Source organism: Pan paniscus, chromosome 18, assembly GCF_029289425.2.
Source record: "Pan paniscus chromosome 18, NHGRI_mPanPan1-v2.0_pri, whole genome shotgun sequence".
Lineage (NCBI taxonomy): Eukaryota > Metazoa > Chordata > Mammalia > Primates > Hominidae > Pan > Pan paniscus.
In genome coordinates, this window is record NC_073267.2 from 26,671,831 (window position 1) to 26,688,532 (window position 16,702).

Consider the following 16,702-nt stretch of genomic DNA (forward strand, 5'->3'; position numbering starts at 1 on the left):
CAGATTAAATGGCAACCCAGGATTCAGATTCAAATAAGAGTAGGGTTCTTTATATTCTCCTTGGGCTATTTGGTGGTTTTAGGATAGGCAATTATCACAAACAGCTTGGGGACATGAGGGAGCAGGAGTCACAAACTTGAAAGCCTGCAGAGCTCAGGCAGATAGCATAGAGTGAAGTAAGGCAGAGTGTAAGACAATAGGGAATGGTGGGGAGTGTGGTGAGCTGAAGGCCACATTTCCTGTCTAAAGGAAGCAGCCACTAGTTCCAGTCTCTTGTTGTCATGCAGGAATACAGACCAAGCCTTGCTGGATCTTCTGATAATATTATTTTGAGGGCTTGGCGCGGTGGCTCACGCCTGTAATCGCAGCACTTAGGGAGGCCGAGGCGGGCAGATTACAAGGTCAGGAGATCGAGACCATCCTGGCTAACACGGTGAAACCCTGTCTCTACTAAAAATAAAAAAATTAGCTGGGCGTGGTGGTGGGCGCCTGTAGTCCCAGCTACTCTGGAGGCTGAGGCAGGAGAATAGCGTGAACCCGGGAGGTGGAGCTTGCAGTGAGCCGAGATCGCGCTACTGCACTCTAGCCTGGGTGACAGAGGGAGACTCCTCAAAAAACAAAAAAAATATTATTTTGAGAAGGAATCTCGCTCTGTCACCCAGGCTAGAGTGCAGTGGTGCAATCATAGCTCACTGCAGCTGGGACTGCAGACACATGCCACTACCCGGCTAATTTTTATATATTTTTTTGCAGAGACAGGGTCTCACTATGTTGCCCAGGCTGGTCTGAAACTCCTGAGCTCAAGCGATCAGCCTGCCTTGACCTCCCGAAGTGCTGGAATTACAGGCGTGAGCCCCTGTGCCCGGCCTAGATCTTCTGATTTCTAAAAAGAAGCTGGCAGTATTTTTAGGTGAAGTTATCACACTTCTAAATAATTGGCAGTTACGTCAGTTTGCCTCACTATAATGTTAACTCAGTGAAGCAGGACATTTTATGTTTTTAACCACTGTGTACTGGGAGCTTATAAAGTGCCTTACGCATAGTAAGCACTCAACCTCATCTGTGGTATGTAGCCTCTGAGCGATTCCTCCCTTGTGCGCATGGTTTCACAGTTTTTGAAGCAGTTTTATGGTCATTATTTTATCCACCAGTCTTTCAGCTGGCACCTCATTTGTCCTGATGTGGCTGCTGCAGGAAAAGTCCCCCGAAAGGCTCCCCAGGGAAATATTTAGTTGTGCCTTCCTTTTGTACCTTTCCGCCCTCTTCGTATTTTACATTTTCTCCATCCTAATGTGCTTGGCATTATATCTTGGCTCCCTCTAGTTATCCAGCCCATTTTATATTTAATATTTTGTTGTTGCTTTGGTTCTCACCTAGACTTTATGTATTGACCTGGGGCCCATGACCACACTTAGGTATACTTTCACTTACTCTTGGCCCAGCCCCTGCTCCCAGCTGCTTGTCAGGGAAAAGTGCATGAAAAGGTTTCATTTCTTAGAAATTGCTGTCCTGAGACATCTTGCGAAAGTGATCATCCCTGGACATCTGAACTTCCTACTCCATCACATGGACTTGAGCAAGAGAAAAATCTCAGGTCTGCATGGGGCATTTAGAACCTTGCCTCCTGAAAGCTCCTCAGGGTGCAGAGGGAATCAGGCTTGCTCTTTATTATTTCTTAGGTGCAGGATCATAAGTTGTTCAGGAATTGTTACAATTTTTTGGTAGCCTCTCAGTAACACAAGTGTGCACACACAGACTCATATATACGCGCGTGTGTGTGTGTGTATATATATATTTTGCATATGTATATATTTAATGGAAAATTTCGAACATAAAATAGAATCCTCATGTTTCTGTCCTCCAGCTTTAACAATGAGCATTTCATGGCCAATCTTGTCTCACCTGCTCTGATCCTGGATTATTTTGAAGCAAATTCTGGACATGATATTTTTTATTTGAAACTATCAGAATGTATTGCGTAAAGACAGGAACTGTTTTTTTTTTGTTGTTTTTTTTTTTTGAGACAGAGTCTTGCTCTGTTGCCCAGGCTGGAGGGCAGTGATGCGATCTCGGCTCACTGCAACCTCCACCTCCCAGTTTCAAGTGATTCTCCTGCTTCAGCCTCCCGAGTAACTGGGAGTATAAGCGTGCACCACCACTCCAAGGTAACTTTTTGTCTCTAGTAGAGGCAGGTTTCGCCTTGTTGGCCAGGTTGGTCCTGAACTCCTGGCCTCAAGTGATCCGACTGTCTCAGCCTCCCAAAGTGCTGTGCCCGGCCAGGAACTCTTATTTTAAACATAGCTTCAATATCATCATAAGCTCTTCTCAATTGTATCAACAATTCCTTAATACCATTTAAAGAAACAGCTAATTTGGGCCAGGCATGGTGGCTCATTCCTGTAATCTCAGCACTTTGAGAGGCTAAGGGGGGGATGACTGCTTGAGGCCAGAAGGTCAAGACCAGCCTGGGCAATATAGTGAGATCCTCATCTCTACAAAGATAAAAGTTAAGCAGGTGTGGTGGCACACACCTGTAGTGCTAGCTATTCAAGAGGCTGAGGTGGAAGAATTGCTTGAGCCCGGGAGGTTGAGGCTGCAGTGAGCCATGAGGGAACCACTACACTCCAGTTTGGGTGATACAGTGAGACTGTTTCTTCAAAACAACACAACAACAACAAAAAGAGCAAACTCAGGACAGCTAATTCGTTTGCAAAAGAAAAAAGGGTTATAGATGCTGGACATGTAAAAAGAACAGATGTCCTCCACATTTGCTAACTAGGTGTTTACATTTAGTTCAGCATGAAAATGGTGTCTTGGGAACAGAAGAGCAGATTGTCGAAGAAGTAGTGGATCAATATGTGGTCAGTAAATGAAGCAGGTCATGGTACTCTGAGGTATCTTTAAGAAGTGGTTATTTTCTCAAGACCTCAATCCTCTGAGTTGATCCAAACCCAGAGCCACTCTCTTTGATGCCAAGAACAATGTTCACACTAATCTTTCTTTGGTAGAACATCATATATCACAGCTGTTATTTTCTAAGTAGGCGCAGATCCAACTTTTGCACCAGATTCCTCTGTCCATGGTGCTGAGCCACCAGCCTTTTGGCCAGCAGACTGATGAACTATAACTTGGTATTGGCCAGTGGGATCTAATTTAGGGTCACCGTAAACGTGAATATTAAATATGCATTAAAGTCCTAAGAAATTATATCTGTGCCTATGTTAGATAAAAAATAAAAACTCCAAGATAGAGAATTTTTTAGTAATGCCTGTTATTTCTCTTTTTTTTTTCCTTTTTCTTTTTCTTTTTTTTTTTGAGACAGAGTTTCACTCTGTTGCCCAGGCTGGAGTGCAGTGGCACAGTCTTGGCTCACTGCAACCTCTGTCTCCTGTGTTCAAGTAATTCTGCCTCAGCCTCCCAAGTAGCTGGGATTACAGGCACATGTCACCACGCCCAACTAATTTTTGTACTTTTGGTAGAGATGAGGTTTCATCATGTTGGCCAGGCTGGTCTCGAACTCCTGACCTCAAGTGATCCGCCCACCTTGGCCTCCCAAACTGCTGGGGTTACAGGCATGAGCCACCGTGCCAGGTTATTTCTCATTTCTTTCATTTTCTTTTCCTTCCTTCCTTCCTTCCTTCCTTCCTTCCTTCCTTCCTTCCTTCCTTCCCTCCTTCCCTCCTTCCCTCCTTCCCTCCTTCCCTCCCTCCCTCCCTCCATCACCCAAGCTGGGGTGCAGTGGTGCAGTCTTGGCTCACTGCAGCCTCCACGTCTTAGGTTCAAGAGAGTCTCATGCCTCAGCCTCCCGAGTAGCTGGGATTATAGGTGTGTATCACCATGCCTGGCTAATTTTTGTATTTTTTTGTTTTTTTAGTAGAGACAGAGTTTCACCATGTTGGCCAGCTGGTCTCAAACTTCTGGCCTCAAGTGATTCACCCACCTTGGCCTCCCTAAGTGCTTGGATTACAGGTGTGAGCCACCGTGCCCAGCCTTTTCATTTCTTTTATGCCAAATCTGATCTACTTCTTAAAAATTGAAAAGTGGAAATGAGAAGATTGGGTATGTGTGTACTGGTGTCTACTTCAGACATAGTATTAATATTTTCAAATATGATTCCTTAACTAAGCTACATGCCTCTTTATAAAGCATCATGCCAGGCACTAATGGGATAGGCAGATACATAAGACATGACCATTTTACTTAAAGTGTTACAGTAAAGTGGAAAAAATTTGAGACAGTGTCTTGCTCTGTCCTCAGATGATGTCCTCAGGCAATTGATTCCCCTCTATTTTCAGCTCTGCTTTTTCCTGAATCAACCTTATTTTCAGTAGGTTCTCCCCATGTAGTAGCTGCTGGTCTTCTGAAAGAGAGTACACTCCCCTGAACCCCCAGTAGTTTCAGCAAATGTCCTGGGGCTGACCCTCATAGGGTTGACTTGGGTCATGTGCCCATCCTGAACCAATCACTGTGACCAGGGAGAGGGAATTCCTGATTGGTGAGGCCTGGGTCACATGTCCACTCTGGAGCTGTGGTGTGTTGTCAGCTCTTTCTGAGCCGCCTGGTCCAAGAGTTTAGAAGGGTTTTTTTTTGTTTGTTTGTTTTTTCTCCCTAAAGAAAAATTGAGTGGTCAATTTTTCCTAAAGAAAAATTTTCCTAAAGAAAAATTGCTACTACCAGAAGAAGGGATAAAGGATGCTATACAGGTAAAATGAAGGGATGTTCACTTTCCCTCGAGGCCCTAGTAGAAGAGGTGTCATAAAACCGTTCATAATTCCATATAATTATATCAGGCAATTAGAGCTGTCAATTCAGATGTTTTGGAAGTGGTCAAAACAAACTTCATGGATGAGACTGAAATTTAGTTAAGCTTGAGGAATGGGCAGGAATTGATAAGAGGAGTTCTAGAGGTGGGCAGGACTAGAGTACATTCAATGGACCAGGGTGAACTGAGTGGGTAGTTGGTGAAGGGAGAGAGGTTGCAAATGCCAGAACTTTGATTACCTTGATAGGATAACCTTGGCCAAGAGAGCTGCAAGCAAACCTTTTGACAAAATTTGCTTGAGCCAGCCTGTGGTCTAATCCTTATTCTTGTCTGTGATGCATGGATAGCCCTTTGGGTTCTAGCTGGCCTTTGTCTCTGGAGTTCTGGGAACACCTCTTACTGACCCCATTGCCTACTTTGTGATGAGGCTTCTAGTTATTGGAAAAGTCTGATGTCCATGTATGCCCTCGTGTGACCAATCCGGTTCACCCCTTGTAGTTGATTGTGCCAAGTTATTTTAGCCTGGGACACAGAAAATATGCTGCAGGCCATTCCCTATTTTCAGAGTAAAGCCTTGGGAGAGCTTGCTGCAACACTGTCAAACAGAAGAAAAATCCCTCTTAATCAGAAGAGCAAATGCAGCTGTTTTCAATGGCAAAGTCATGGAACCAACCTAAGTGTTTGCCAGTGGTTGACAGGCAGAAAATATGGTGGGCTGGACACGGTGGCCCATGCCTGCAATCCCAACACTTTGAGAGGCTGAGTCAGGAGGATTGCTTGAGGCCAATACCATCCTGGGCAACATAATGACAAAAATAAAAATAAAAAATTAGCCAGGTGTGGTGGCATGCACCTGTAGTCCCATCTACTAGGGAGGCTGAGGTGGGAGGAGCACTTGAACCCAGGAAGTGGAGGCTGCAGTGAGCTATGATGGTGCTATGATGGCTGGTGGAGTGGGACCCTGTCTCAAAAAAGAAAAAAAAAAAAAAAGAATGTGGCAGATCTATAACATGGAATATTACACAGCCATAAAAAGGATGAAATCACGTCTTTGCAGCAACATGGATGGAGCTGGAGGCAATTATCCTAGGTGAACTAAACAGAAAATCAAATACTGCATGTTCTCACTTATAAGTGGGATCTAAACAAAGGTTACACATGGACATAAACATGGAGAGAATAGATTTTGGGGATTCCTAATATGGGGAGGGTGGGATGGGGGTGAAGTTTGAAAAATTACCTATTGGGTACAATGTCTGGTATTTAGGTGATAGGTCCACTAGAAGCCCAACCCACACCATTATGCATGTAATACCCTTGTAACAAACATGCACATGTACCCCCAAATCTAAAAAAAAAATCAAGTGAAGCACAAGCAAGGAACAGCTGCAAGGAAATCAAAGTTCCTTATGTGAAAGCCACACTTTTATTGGGTGCTCCCACTTTGCCTCTGTGAGTCCCTAGAGAGGTCCAGTGTTCCTCCTGGGGGATTCACCCAATCAACCATGTGCGTGTAGACAAGGGAATTTCCCTGGAGGCAGGGAAGTCCAGGTTGCTACTTGTCTAATAGCTAAAATGTATTGAATTTTTATTATGAGCCAGGTATGGTTTTGACTATTTTATATGCAATAACTAATTTCGTTCTCATGCTAACACTGGGAGGTAGATGCTATCAATATTCCCATTTACTAACAAGAAAATTAAAGCAAAGGGAAGTAACATGTCTGAGTTCTTCTAGCTGCTGAGTAGAGGATCCTGGATTCAAATTCAGGTGACTTGACTCCAGAGTTTGTGCTTTTAACCATTACTTTATGCTGCATCTAACCCTGTTATTTTAACTTACAATGACTGAAAAAGAAGGCAAATAAGCTCATTTAATTAACAGAAAGGACTTAATGCTCATCATTGCTAGTCAGGAATAGATTGAGAATGCAGAGGCTGCTGCCAACATCTCTTTGTTCTGTGCATTACCTGTCAGGCTGAGTTTGCCTTTTGTAGACACAAGGAAATTCCCTTTATCTTGATTTCCATCCCCCTATTATTTTCTAACAAGGGCTCCAGCCTTTATCTGCACCTGCTCCTTTTTATCTGTCTTGATAAGACCCATTTTCCCTGAATTCTCACATTTTTCAGAGCAGGATACCCAAAGACCATGAAACCTCTATGGCTAATATTGGTCAACTCTCATAGAATAACTTTCATGTATTATACTAATGATCCTCTTCCCGCTAGGAAAAAAGTTGAAGAGGAGGAACAATGGAAATGAAGGGGTTAGGGGATAGGATCTTGCCCCAATAGGATGGGATAAAGGGGCTGTGTGATTAGGTAGAGCCATGGGTTCTATACTTCAAGACCAGAATCTCAGGCTGGGATTCTGTGAGTATTTCCTATAAGAAATGCTATAGAGGCCAGGCGCAGTGGCTCATGCCTGTAATCCCAGCACTTTGGAAGGCCGAGGCGAGTGGATCACCTGAGGTCAGGAGTTTGAAACCAGCCTGGCCAACATGATGAAACCTCGTCTCTATGAAAAATACAAAAATTAGCTGGATGTGGCAGCACTTGCCTGTAATCCCAGCTACTCGGGAGGCTGAGGCAGGAGAATCGCTTGAACCCAGGAGGCGGAGGTTGCAGTGAGCTGAAATCGCGCCATTGCACTCCAGCCTGGGCAACAGAGCAAGATTCCGTCAAAAAAAAAAAAAAAAAAAAAAGCCATAGAGACTTGGAGCGGCTTAGAAACAGAAAATGGCAAATAGCGACCTTGGCCAGATGTGCCTGGATTTGAGTCTGTGAACTGCCCATTTTCCACTGTTGGCCCAGGACTGAAACAAGCATGTGTAAAAGGGGCTGACCGGTTATTTCCAAGTTAAGTATACTTCTCCCTCTTGTCGCTCAGCACATGAGTTTGTATGGGAGGTTGAGTATCATTCGTGAAATCCATATCCTGATGTTGGAATCCCCGATTTTTTTCTCTTATGAACACTGTCAGATGGTGCCAGGCTGTCCCTCCAACCATCTGGTTTGGTTTGGGGGTCAGAGGTCTGGCAGTGTCTTCATGTATGTGGCTGATTCTGTGCATGTCTTGGGAGTTTGGGTAGGTGTAAGCAAGTAGGCAATTAACTCTACCTAAATCAGGAGGTCTGAGAATGGGCTAGTGGACAGAGCAGGAGCATTGCTATCTTGGACAAACCCCACCATTTTAAGTTCCCCTTGATTAAAAAAAACCTGCCTAAATCCAGCCCCCAAACATCAACCTAATGGCTAATGTTAGCATAACCAGAAACATTCCAACCCTAAGATAAACGCCACTCCAACCAGAAACATGCTGACCCCAAGATAGCTTCACCTCCAACCAGAGACTTTCCAACCCCATGATAAACTTTCCCTCACATCGAAACATTGCGAACCTACGATAAGCTCCCCACTTCCTATATCCTTAAACATCCTTAGTCTGTAAGAGAGAGTGCCCCCGATCAAAATTGGTCAGAAGCCCCTCTCAGGTTTATTCTCCAAAAGAAACCTGACTTTGAATGTTAAGCCGCTTTTCATGTTTCTTTGCTCTTTAACTCTTACACTAGTGGGTCATTTCCCAAGTGTGATGCTATCTACGCTAGTTTACCATGGTTGCTGAGAAGATAAAATATATGCCTGGACCTATGGTTAGTCTACTAGGTTGCTGTAAGGAGAGTCTTCCAAGAATGAGGCAAGATAAAAAAACAGGGTGCCACAGAGTTTGAAGTCATTATTTGAGCTCCTAGATGCAACTGCACCTGAAACTAGACCCTTGTCTCTAGGTTTTTGAGCCAATATATTCCTTTGTTTTGCTTAAGCCACTTTGAATTCAGTTTCTGTCACTTGCAACCCACACAGTTCTGACTGATATACAAAATAAACATATTACATGTTATCTTCTGTGACTCAGAAATTATTATCCATTTTTACAGATGAGGAGTTGGAGGTTTAAAGGTGCAGGTAACTTGCAGTGAAAAGCTAAGGTCTGGCACAAGATTGATCTTGAATCTGAAGAAGAAATGGTTCAAAGTCTCCTTTAGAGATGCTACCTTCCTGCTGCTCGCTTCCAGAATTTAGTCAGGGAATTATTGGGCTGACTTGAGTTGTTGTGTATACAGTCTGTGAACTTGCAGTTTATGGTATTTTATAATTTTGTTTTCCCTGCCGTTCTGCTAATGCAGCTTTGTGAGCAAACATTGCCTGTGATTTAAATCCACCACCGTAATGAAACACACACACACATGCACACACACTTCCTTGGAACAGTCCACAGCTCTCTGATTAATCACATGTGTACAGTACAGTGTTTACAGGAAATCAGCAGGTGGCAATTAGCATCTTGGAAATTATCTGGGAAACACAACTGGAGCTGCCACTTCAGGATGGAAATGTGGCAACAACCGGCAAAGTGACAAACCCCTTGGAGTTGGAAATGAATGGGGCTGAAAGCAGCGCTGCCAGGCACACAACAGCTGGTGGGGGCAGCCCGGTGTGGACTGCAGACTGCCTGCTAGCTTCTTCCTTTTCTTCCCAACGCGTAAGAAGCAATCCTTGAGTAGAGACATGTAATAGATGCTCAGACCTGGCTGGACATGGTGGTTTATGTCTGTAATCCCAGAACTTTGGGAGGCTGAGGCAAAGCCAGGAGTTCAAGACCAGCCTGGGCAACATAGTGAGACCCTGTCAGTGCCCCCCTATCCCCCACCAAAAAAAAATTAGCCAGGTGTGGTGGGGCATGTCTGTAGTCCTAGCTACACAAGAGGCTGAGATGGGAAGATTGCTTGAGACCAGGAGTTTGAGGCTACAGTGAGCTATGATTGCACCACTGCACTCCAGCCTAGGTGGCAGAGTGAGACCCTGTCTAAAAAAAAAAGGAAATGTTTTCAACAATGACCAAATGGAATAAAATAATGTTTATTCAGTATGTATCACAGTATCTGCCACATAATTCTCAATAAATAGTAGGTATTTTCAATTATTATTTAGATCAAGGCACAGGCAGACACTGGCATTACTGTAACACTTGTTAAAATATTAAGCTATTTCCATATCAGTTGGAAAACAGCTGCTTTCTTGAACCCTCTGAGTGGCTCCCCACTGCTGCCCTCCCTTGGGAACCACACTCTTCCGGATCCAGTGATCAAAACGTTAACGTCTCAATCCTGCTCCAGGATAAGTCCAGTGTCCGTTCTGATTGGTCAGTTTCTGTGCTGTCTGGACTCTTACTGCTCAGGAGTTTCAGTGACCACAAGAGAAAGCAGCAACACGAGGATGGATGTACTGAAAGGAGTGAGGAGAGGAAACAGTGCCAGTCTGTTTTATACATGAGATGTTCTTCATCAATAATTGAAAACAAATTCAATGCTAGTTGATACGGTTTGGCTCTGTGTCCCCACCCAAATCTCATCTCAAATTGCAATCCTCACATGTTGAGGGAGGGACTTGGGAGGTAATTGGATCGTGGGGGCAGTTTTCCCAAAGCTGTTTTTGTTTTTTGAGACAGTTTTACTCTTGTCGCCCAGGCTGGAGTGCAGTGGCACGATCTCAGCTCATTGCAACCTCCACCTCCTGGGTTCAAGCAATTATTCTGCCTCAGCCTCCCAAGTAGCTGGGATTACAGGCGCCCACCACCACACCTGCCTAATTTTTTTTGTATTTTTAGTAGAGATGGGGTTTCACCATGTTGGCCAGGCTGGTCTGGAACGCCTGACCTTAGGTGATCCACCTGCCTTAGCCTCCCAAAGTGATGAGATTACAGGTGTGAGCCACCACCCCAGCCCCAAAGCTGTTCTTGTGATAGTGAGTGAGTTCTCATGAGATCTGATGGTTTAAAAGTGTAGGCTGGGTTTGGTGGCTCATGCTTGTAATCCCAGCACTTTGCGGGGCTGAGGCAGGCAGATCACTTGAGATCAGGAGTTCGAGTCCAGCCTGGCCAACGTGGCAAAACCCTGTGTCTACTAAAAATACAAAAATTAATTGGGTGTGGTGGTGCACACCTATAATCCCGGCTACTTGGGAGGCTGAGGCACAAGAATCACTTGAACCTGGGAGGCGGAGATTACAGTGAGCCAAGATCACACCACTGCATTCCAACCTGGGTGACACAGCAAGACCCTATCTCAAGAAAAAAAAAAAAGTGTGGCACTTCCCTCCTAGCTCTCTCTCTCTCCTGCCACCACGTATGATGTGCCTTGCTTCCCCTTCTCCTTCCACCATTATTGTAAGTTTCCTGAGGTTTCTCCAGCCATGTGGAACGATGAATCAGTTAAACCTCTTTTCTTTATAAATGATCTAGTCTTAGTTAGTTCCTTATAGCAGTGTGAAATGGACTAATACACTAGGTGTATGTATATCTGTACTTATGTCTACATATATTGATACCACTATCAACATCTATATCTATATCGTCTTCTGTAAATGAAGTGGCAGTAAAGCCCTGAATTCCAGTCTCTCTAACATTCACATTGGTTCTCAGCCCTGGTTGCACATCAGTGTCACCTCTGAGAGCACTTACAAAATACAGATGCTTGGACACCATCCACAGAGATTCTAATCCAGTAGACTTGGGATGAAGTCCAATCATCAGAATTTTTTTAAAAATAAAACCTCCCAAGATGATATTAGCATGCCATTGAGAGCCACTAACTTAAATTTACTAAGCTTCATGTTCCCATGTAATCAGTACAAACACCCATCTCCCAGGATTACATAACACAATGTACATGAGGCTTTTTATCACAATGTGGGACCTAACCCTGTAAATGTTAGTTCCATTAATAATTAATATTCATTACTTTTTTCTTTTGAGATGGAGTCTCGCTCTGTTGCCCAGACTGGAGTGCAGTGGCACTATCTCGGCTCGCTACAACCTCCACCTCCTGGGTTCAAGTGATTCTTCTGCCTCAGCCTCCTGAGTAGCTGGGATTACAGGCACCTGCCAACATGCCCGACTAATTTTTGTATTTTTAGTAGAGACGGGGTTTCACCATGTTGGCCAGGCTAGTCTCCAACTCCTGACCTCAGGTGATCCACCTGCCTCAGCTTCCCAAAGTGTTGGGATTACAGGTGTGAGCCACTGTGCCCAGCCTTTAAATTTTTTTATTGGAAAAAATTTTTTGCCCATGACACAGCCCTCAGGAAACCCTGAGAATATGTGCCCTAATTCATTTTTTTATATGAAGTAGAGGTGAAAGTTCTTTTATATTTTTTCTATATGGATATTGGATGGTTCCAGCATCATTTTGTTAAAAAATTCTCTTTCTCCATTGCATTGACCTGATACCTTTGTGAAAAATAAGTGGATTCAATATGTGTGGGTCTATTCCTGTATTCTATTCTGTTCCATTGATCGGTTTGTCTATCCTTACGTTGAGTCCTTGTCTTTTAATTGGAGATTATTGATGCAGTTTGTTGACTCCTTCTGTATATCCTAATTTCTCTAATCAGGCCAAATCTTTCTCAGTAACAGCAAGGGATAAAGAAAGCAAACAAGGCAGTGAGCTGAGTGCTGCTAAGCCAATTCAAAAAGCCGTCAGCGGAATGAGCCCTGCTTTGACTTGTGCAGGTGTTTCTTTCCACTGATCAATGGTTATCAGGTCAAAAAGCAAGGCAACACGATTAAATAATCAACATTTTCTACCTAAGTTATGACCATGCCAGTGAAAGGTAAAGTAAGGCTGCAGTAGCCAAGAATGTCCCGAGCTCCCAGCTGCAGCCCAATCCCTTGAACTTACACCCTAAGCCCATCACTCACTCTTAAACTCCGTCCACTGTTCAAAAGCCTCCAGAACAACCTCCCGGAACTTCCGCCGAGGTAGAACTGGTTGGCGCGTATGCTGTTCTGACTGTAATTACTGTTTGCTCTGTTCACTTCATTTGTATGACTTTTCTAATATCATAATGATCATATCATTATCAAGAAGAGGAGACCCTTTGTAGTAATTTGCTATAACAAAGTCCTACAAACTGGGTGGCTTAAACAATATAAATGTATTTTTTCACAATTCGGGAGGCTAGAAGCCTGAGATCGAGGTATTGGCAGGGCTGATTCTGTGGTCTCTCTCCTTGACTTGTAGATGGCCGTCTCCTCCCAGGGTCTTTATCTGGGCTTCTCCTTGGACATGTCTGTGGTTAAAGTGAGGAAAACTCATGGCTTTTTATCTTGGATTTGTTGCTTAAAATCTGTGTGATGTTGAGCAAGTCGTCTACACTCTTTGCACTTCAGTTGTACCAAAGTGGGTTGGAAGGTTCTTATTTATTTATTTATTTTTTAGATGGAGTCTCACTCTGTTGTCCAGGAGGGAGTGCAGTGGTGTGATCTTGGCTCACTGCAACTTCCGCCTTCTGGATTCAAGCCATTCTCCTGCCTCAGCCTCCTGAGTAGCTGGGACTACAGGTGTCTGCCACCATGCCTGGCTAATTTTTGTATTTTTAGTATCCACCTGCCTTGGCCTCCAAAAGTATTGGGATTACAGGCATGAGCCATCATTTCCGGCCATATATTTTTTTTTAAGAGGTAGGGTCTTGCTCTATCACCCAGGCCAGAATACAGTGATGCAATCATAGCTCACTGCAGACTCAATGGTTAAGCAGTCCTCCAGCCTCATCCTCTTGAGTAGCTGGGACTACAGCTGTGTGCTTCCATGCCCAGCCAATTAAATTTTTTTGTTGTTGTTGAGATGAGGGACTCACCATATTTCCCAGGCTGGTCTCAAGCTCCTGGCCTCAAGCGATCCTCCAACCTTGGCCTCCCAAAGTGTTGGGGTTACAGGCGTGAGCCACCGCACCCAGCTGAGTTGGAAGGTTCTGACTGTCATCCTGGTTTTACCATGCACTGGCTAATGAGACTAAATGCAAGTTCTACAAGTTTCCAAAGTCTCAGTTCTCTCATCTGCAAAAAGGGCTAACAATGCCCACACAGCTCACCTCACAGGCATTTGCAGAGCATCATGTGAACAAGTTGGCGAATATTTTAGATCTTTAAACAGTTTTGCCTTTTCCAGGAGGTCATATAGTTGGAATCATACAGTATGCAGCCTTTTCAGATTTTCAGGCAAAACCATGGAGACAACAAAAAGGTTAGTGATTGCCAGGGTTTAGGGGTGGGTGGGTAGGGATGAATAGGCGGAACACAGAGGGTTTTAGGGCAGTGAAAATACTCTGTGTGATACTGTAATGGTGGATACATGGCATTATACATTTGTCCAGACCCACGGAATATGCAATGTCAAGTGTGAACCCTAATGTAAATTAGGGACTTTGGTGATAATGACGCATCAGTACTGGTAGGTGTCTCAGTTGCAACAACTGTACCACTCTGGTGGGGGATGTCGATCATGGGGGAGGCTGTGCATGTGTAGGGAAGGGGGTGAATGGGAATTCTCTCTGCCTTCCTCACAATGTTGCTATGACCCTAAAACTGTTTTTAAAAAAATCTTAAAAAAATAAAAAATAAGGCCAGGTGTGGTGGCTCATGCCTGTAATCCCAGCACTTTGGGAGGCTGAGGCAGGTGGATCGCGAGGTCAGGCATTCGAGACCAGCCTGGCCAACATAGTGAAACTCTGTCTCTACTAAAAATAGAAAAAAATTAGCTGGTCATGGTGGTGGGCGCCTGTAATCCCAGCTACTTAGGAGGCTGAGGCAGGAGAATCGCTTGAACCTGTGAGGTAGAGGTTGCAGTGAGCCGAGATTGTGCCACTGCACTCCAGCCCGGGCGACAGAGTGAGACTCCATCTCAAAAAAATAAAAATAAAGAAAATAGGCCAGGGCTGGTGGTTCATTACTGTAATCTCAGCACTTTGGGAGGCTAAGGCGGGAGGATCCCTTGAGCCCAGGAGTTCAAGACCAGCCTGGGCAATATAGTGAGACCCTGTCTACAAAAAATAAAAAAATTAGGCAGGCAGGGTGGTGTGCACCTGTAGTCCCAGCTACCTGGAAAGTTAAAGCAGGAGGATCGCTTGAGCCTGGGAGTTTGAGGCTGCAGTGAGCTATGATCACGCCACTGCACTCTGGCCTGAGTGAGATAGCAAGACCTGTAAGGCAAGGCAGGGCAGGGCAGGGCAGGGCAGGGCAGGGCAGGGCAGGGCAAGGCAAAAGACAAGACAAAAAAGAAAGAAGAAAGAAAAGAAAGAGATAATGTAATATTTGGATAGAAATGAATGACGAAGATTTGGGAGATATCCTTTCCTCTTATATTGTTTTTTAAGAGCTTCCGGAGATAGTCAAACTTATTGGCAAGGAAGATGGGGTGTCCTGATAACTGGTTATCTGTTTTCTACCAGGACAGCATTTGCTTCTTCAGGTGATAATGGTGGCTGTTAATCCAAAAGTGAACAGCAGAGGGCAGTTTGTGCCCAAAAATGACATCACTCTCTTGCTGTCTCCAGCAAGCTCTATGAATATGGGGCCAGGGATTATAATAAAATTCATGTAGAGTCCACTAATACTGCAATCCACGGGTGCAGCTCAGGATTGCTATTTGTTTTTGACACACACACACACACATATATATATATTTTTGAGACAGAGCCTCCCTCTGACACCCAGGCTGGAGTGCAACGGCGCGATCTCAGCTCACTGCAACCTCTGCCTCCCGGATTCAGGTGATTCTACTGCCTCAGCCTCCTGAATAGCTGGGATTACAGACGCCTGCCACCATGCCTGGCTAATTTTTGTACTTTTAGTAGAGACGGGGTTTCACTATGTTGCCCAGGCTGGTCTCGAACTCCTGACCTCAGGTGATCCACCCACCTAGGCCTCCCAAAGTGCTGGTATCACAGGCGTGAGTCACTGTGCCCAGCCTGTTTTTGATCTGTATATGTTTTTTAAAATGATCAACCACACGCGTCGTTAAAATATTAGATCTATACAAGAATTTACAAAAGATTCCTTAGAGTCACCACACGACCCTACGCAATCAGGCCCCCCTTTTACTTCTCTGTCTTTGAATCCTATACACTTATTGGCCCCAGCGCATCCTCAGAAAATGTTCTCGCTGTTCCCTCACTCTGGAAGACTCCTCCCCAGATATCAATGAGGCTCATTCCCTTACCTGCTTCAGATCTTCACTTGATCATCTTATAGAGGTTTTATCTGGCCTTCTCATTTACTATTACAGCCCCTCTCAACACTCTCCACCCTCATTTGAAAAGTTCCTGGATCATAGGGTTATACATAGTGTTATTCTTTTTCTCCAGAGCACTCATCACTCTTGCTCAATCTGTTACACTTAGTAATTAAAAAAAAAAAAAATTCTGTGGTTGGGCATGGTGGCTCACGCCTGTCATTCCAGCACTTTGGGAGGTGGAGGTGGGAGGATTGTTTGAGCACAGGAGTTGGAGACCAGCCTGGGCAACATAGCAAGACCTCATCTCTACCACAAACAAATAAAAAATCAGCTGGGCACAGTGGAGTGGGCCTGCACTTCCAGCTACTCAGGAGGCTGAGTTGGGAAAATCGCCTGAGCCTGGGAGGTGGGGGCTGCAGTGAGCTATGATCGTGCCGTTGCACTCCAGCCTGGGTGACAATGCAAGACCCTGTCTCAAAAAAACAAAACAACATTCTGTCTCTTACCTCTAGAATGTAAGCTTCGTGAGGGCAGAAACTTTTTTTTATTTTTATTTTTTTCATTTTATTTCATCAGTGCCTAGACAATCCTAGCATGTAATAATAGGCTTAATAAATATTTGTCAAATGAAGCTACAACACAGCTCTGCTTATGAAAGATGCTGACCTTTATGAGAATGTAATAAAATGAATTGGCATCTTTTACTAGCTCATGCATAATTCTGGGATTTGGCAATTAGGGGTGGGCTCAGGTGGTTGGCTTTTCTGTTCTAGACCAGGCTTAGCTGATCTTAGCTGGGCATGCTCAAGCTTCTAAGGTCAGCTGAGGCACCTCAGTTTTCCTCCACGTGGCCTCTCATTCTATA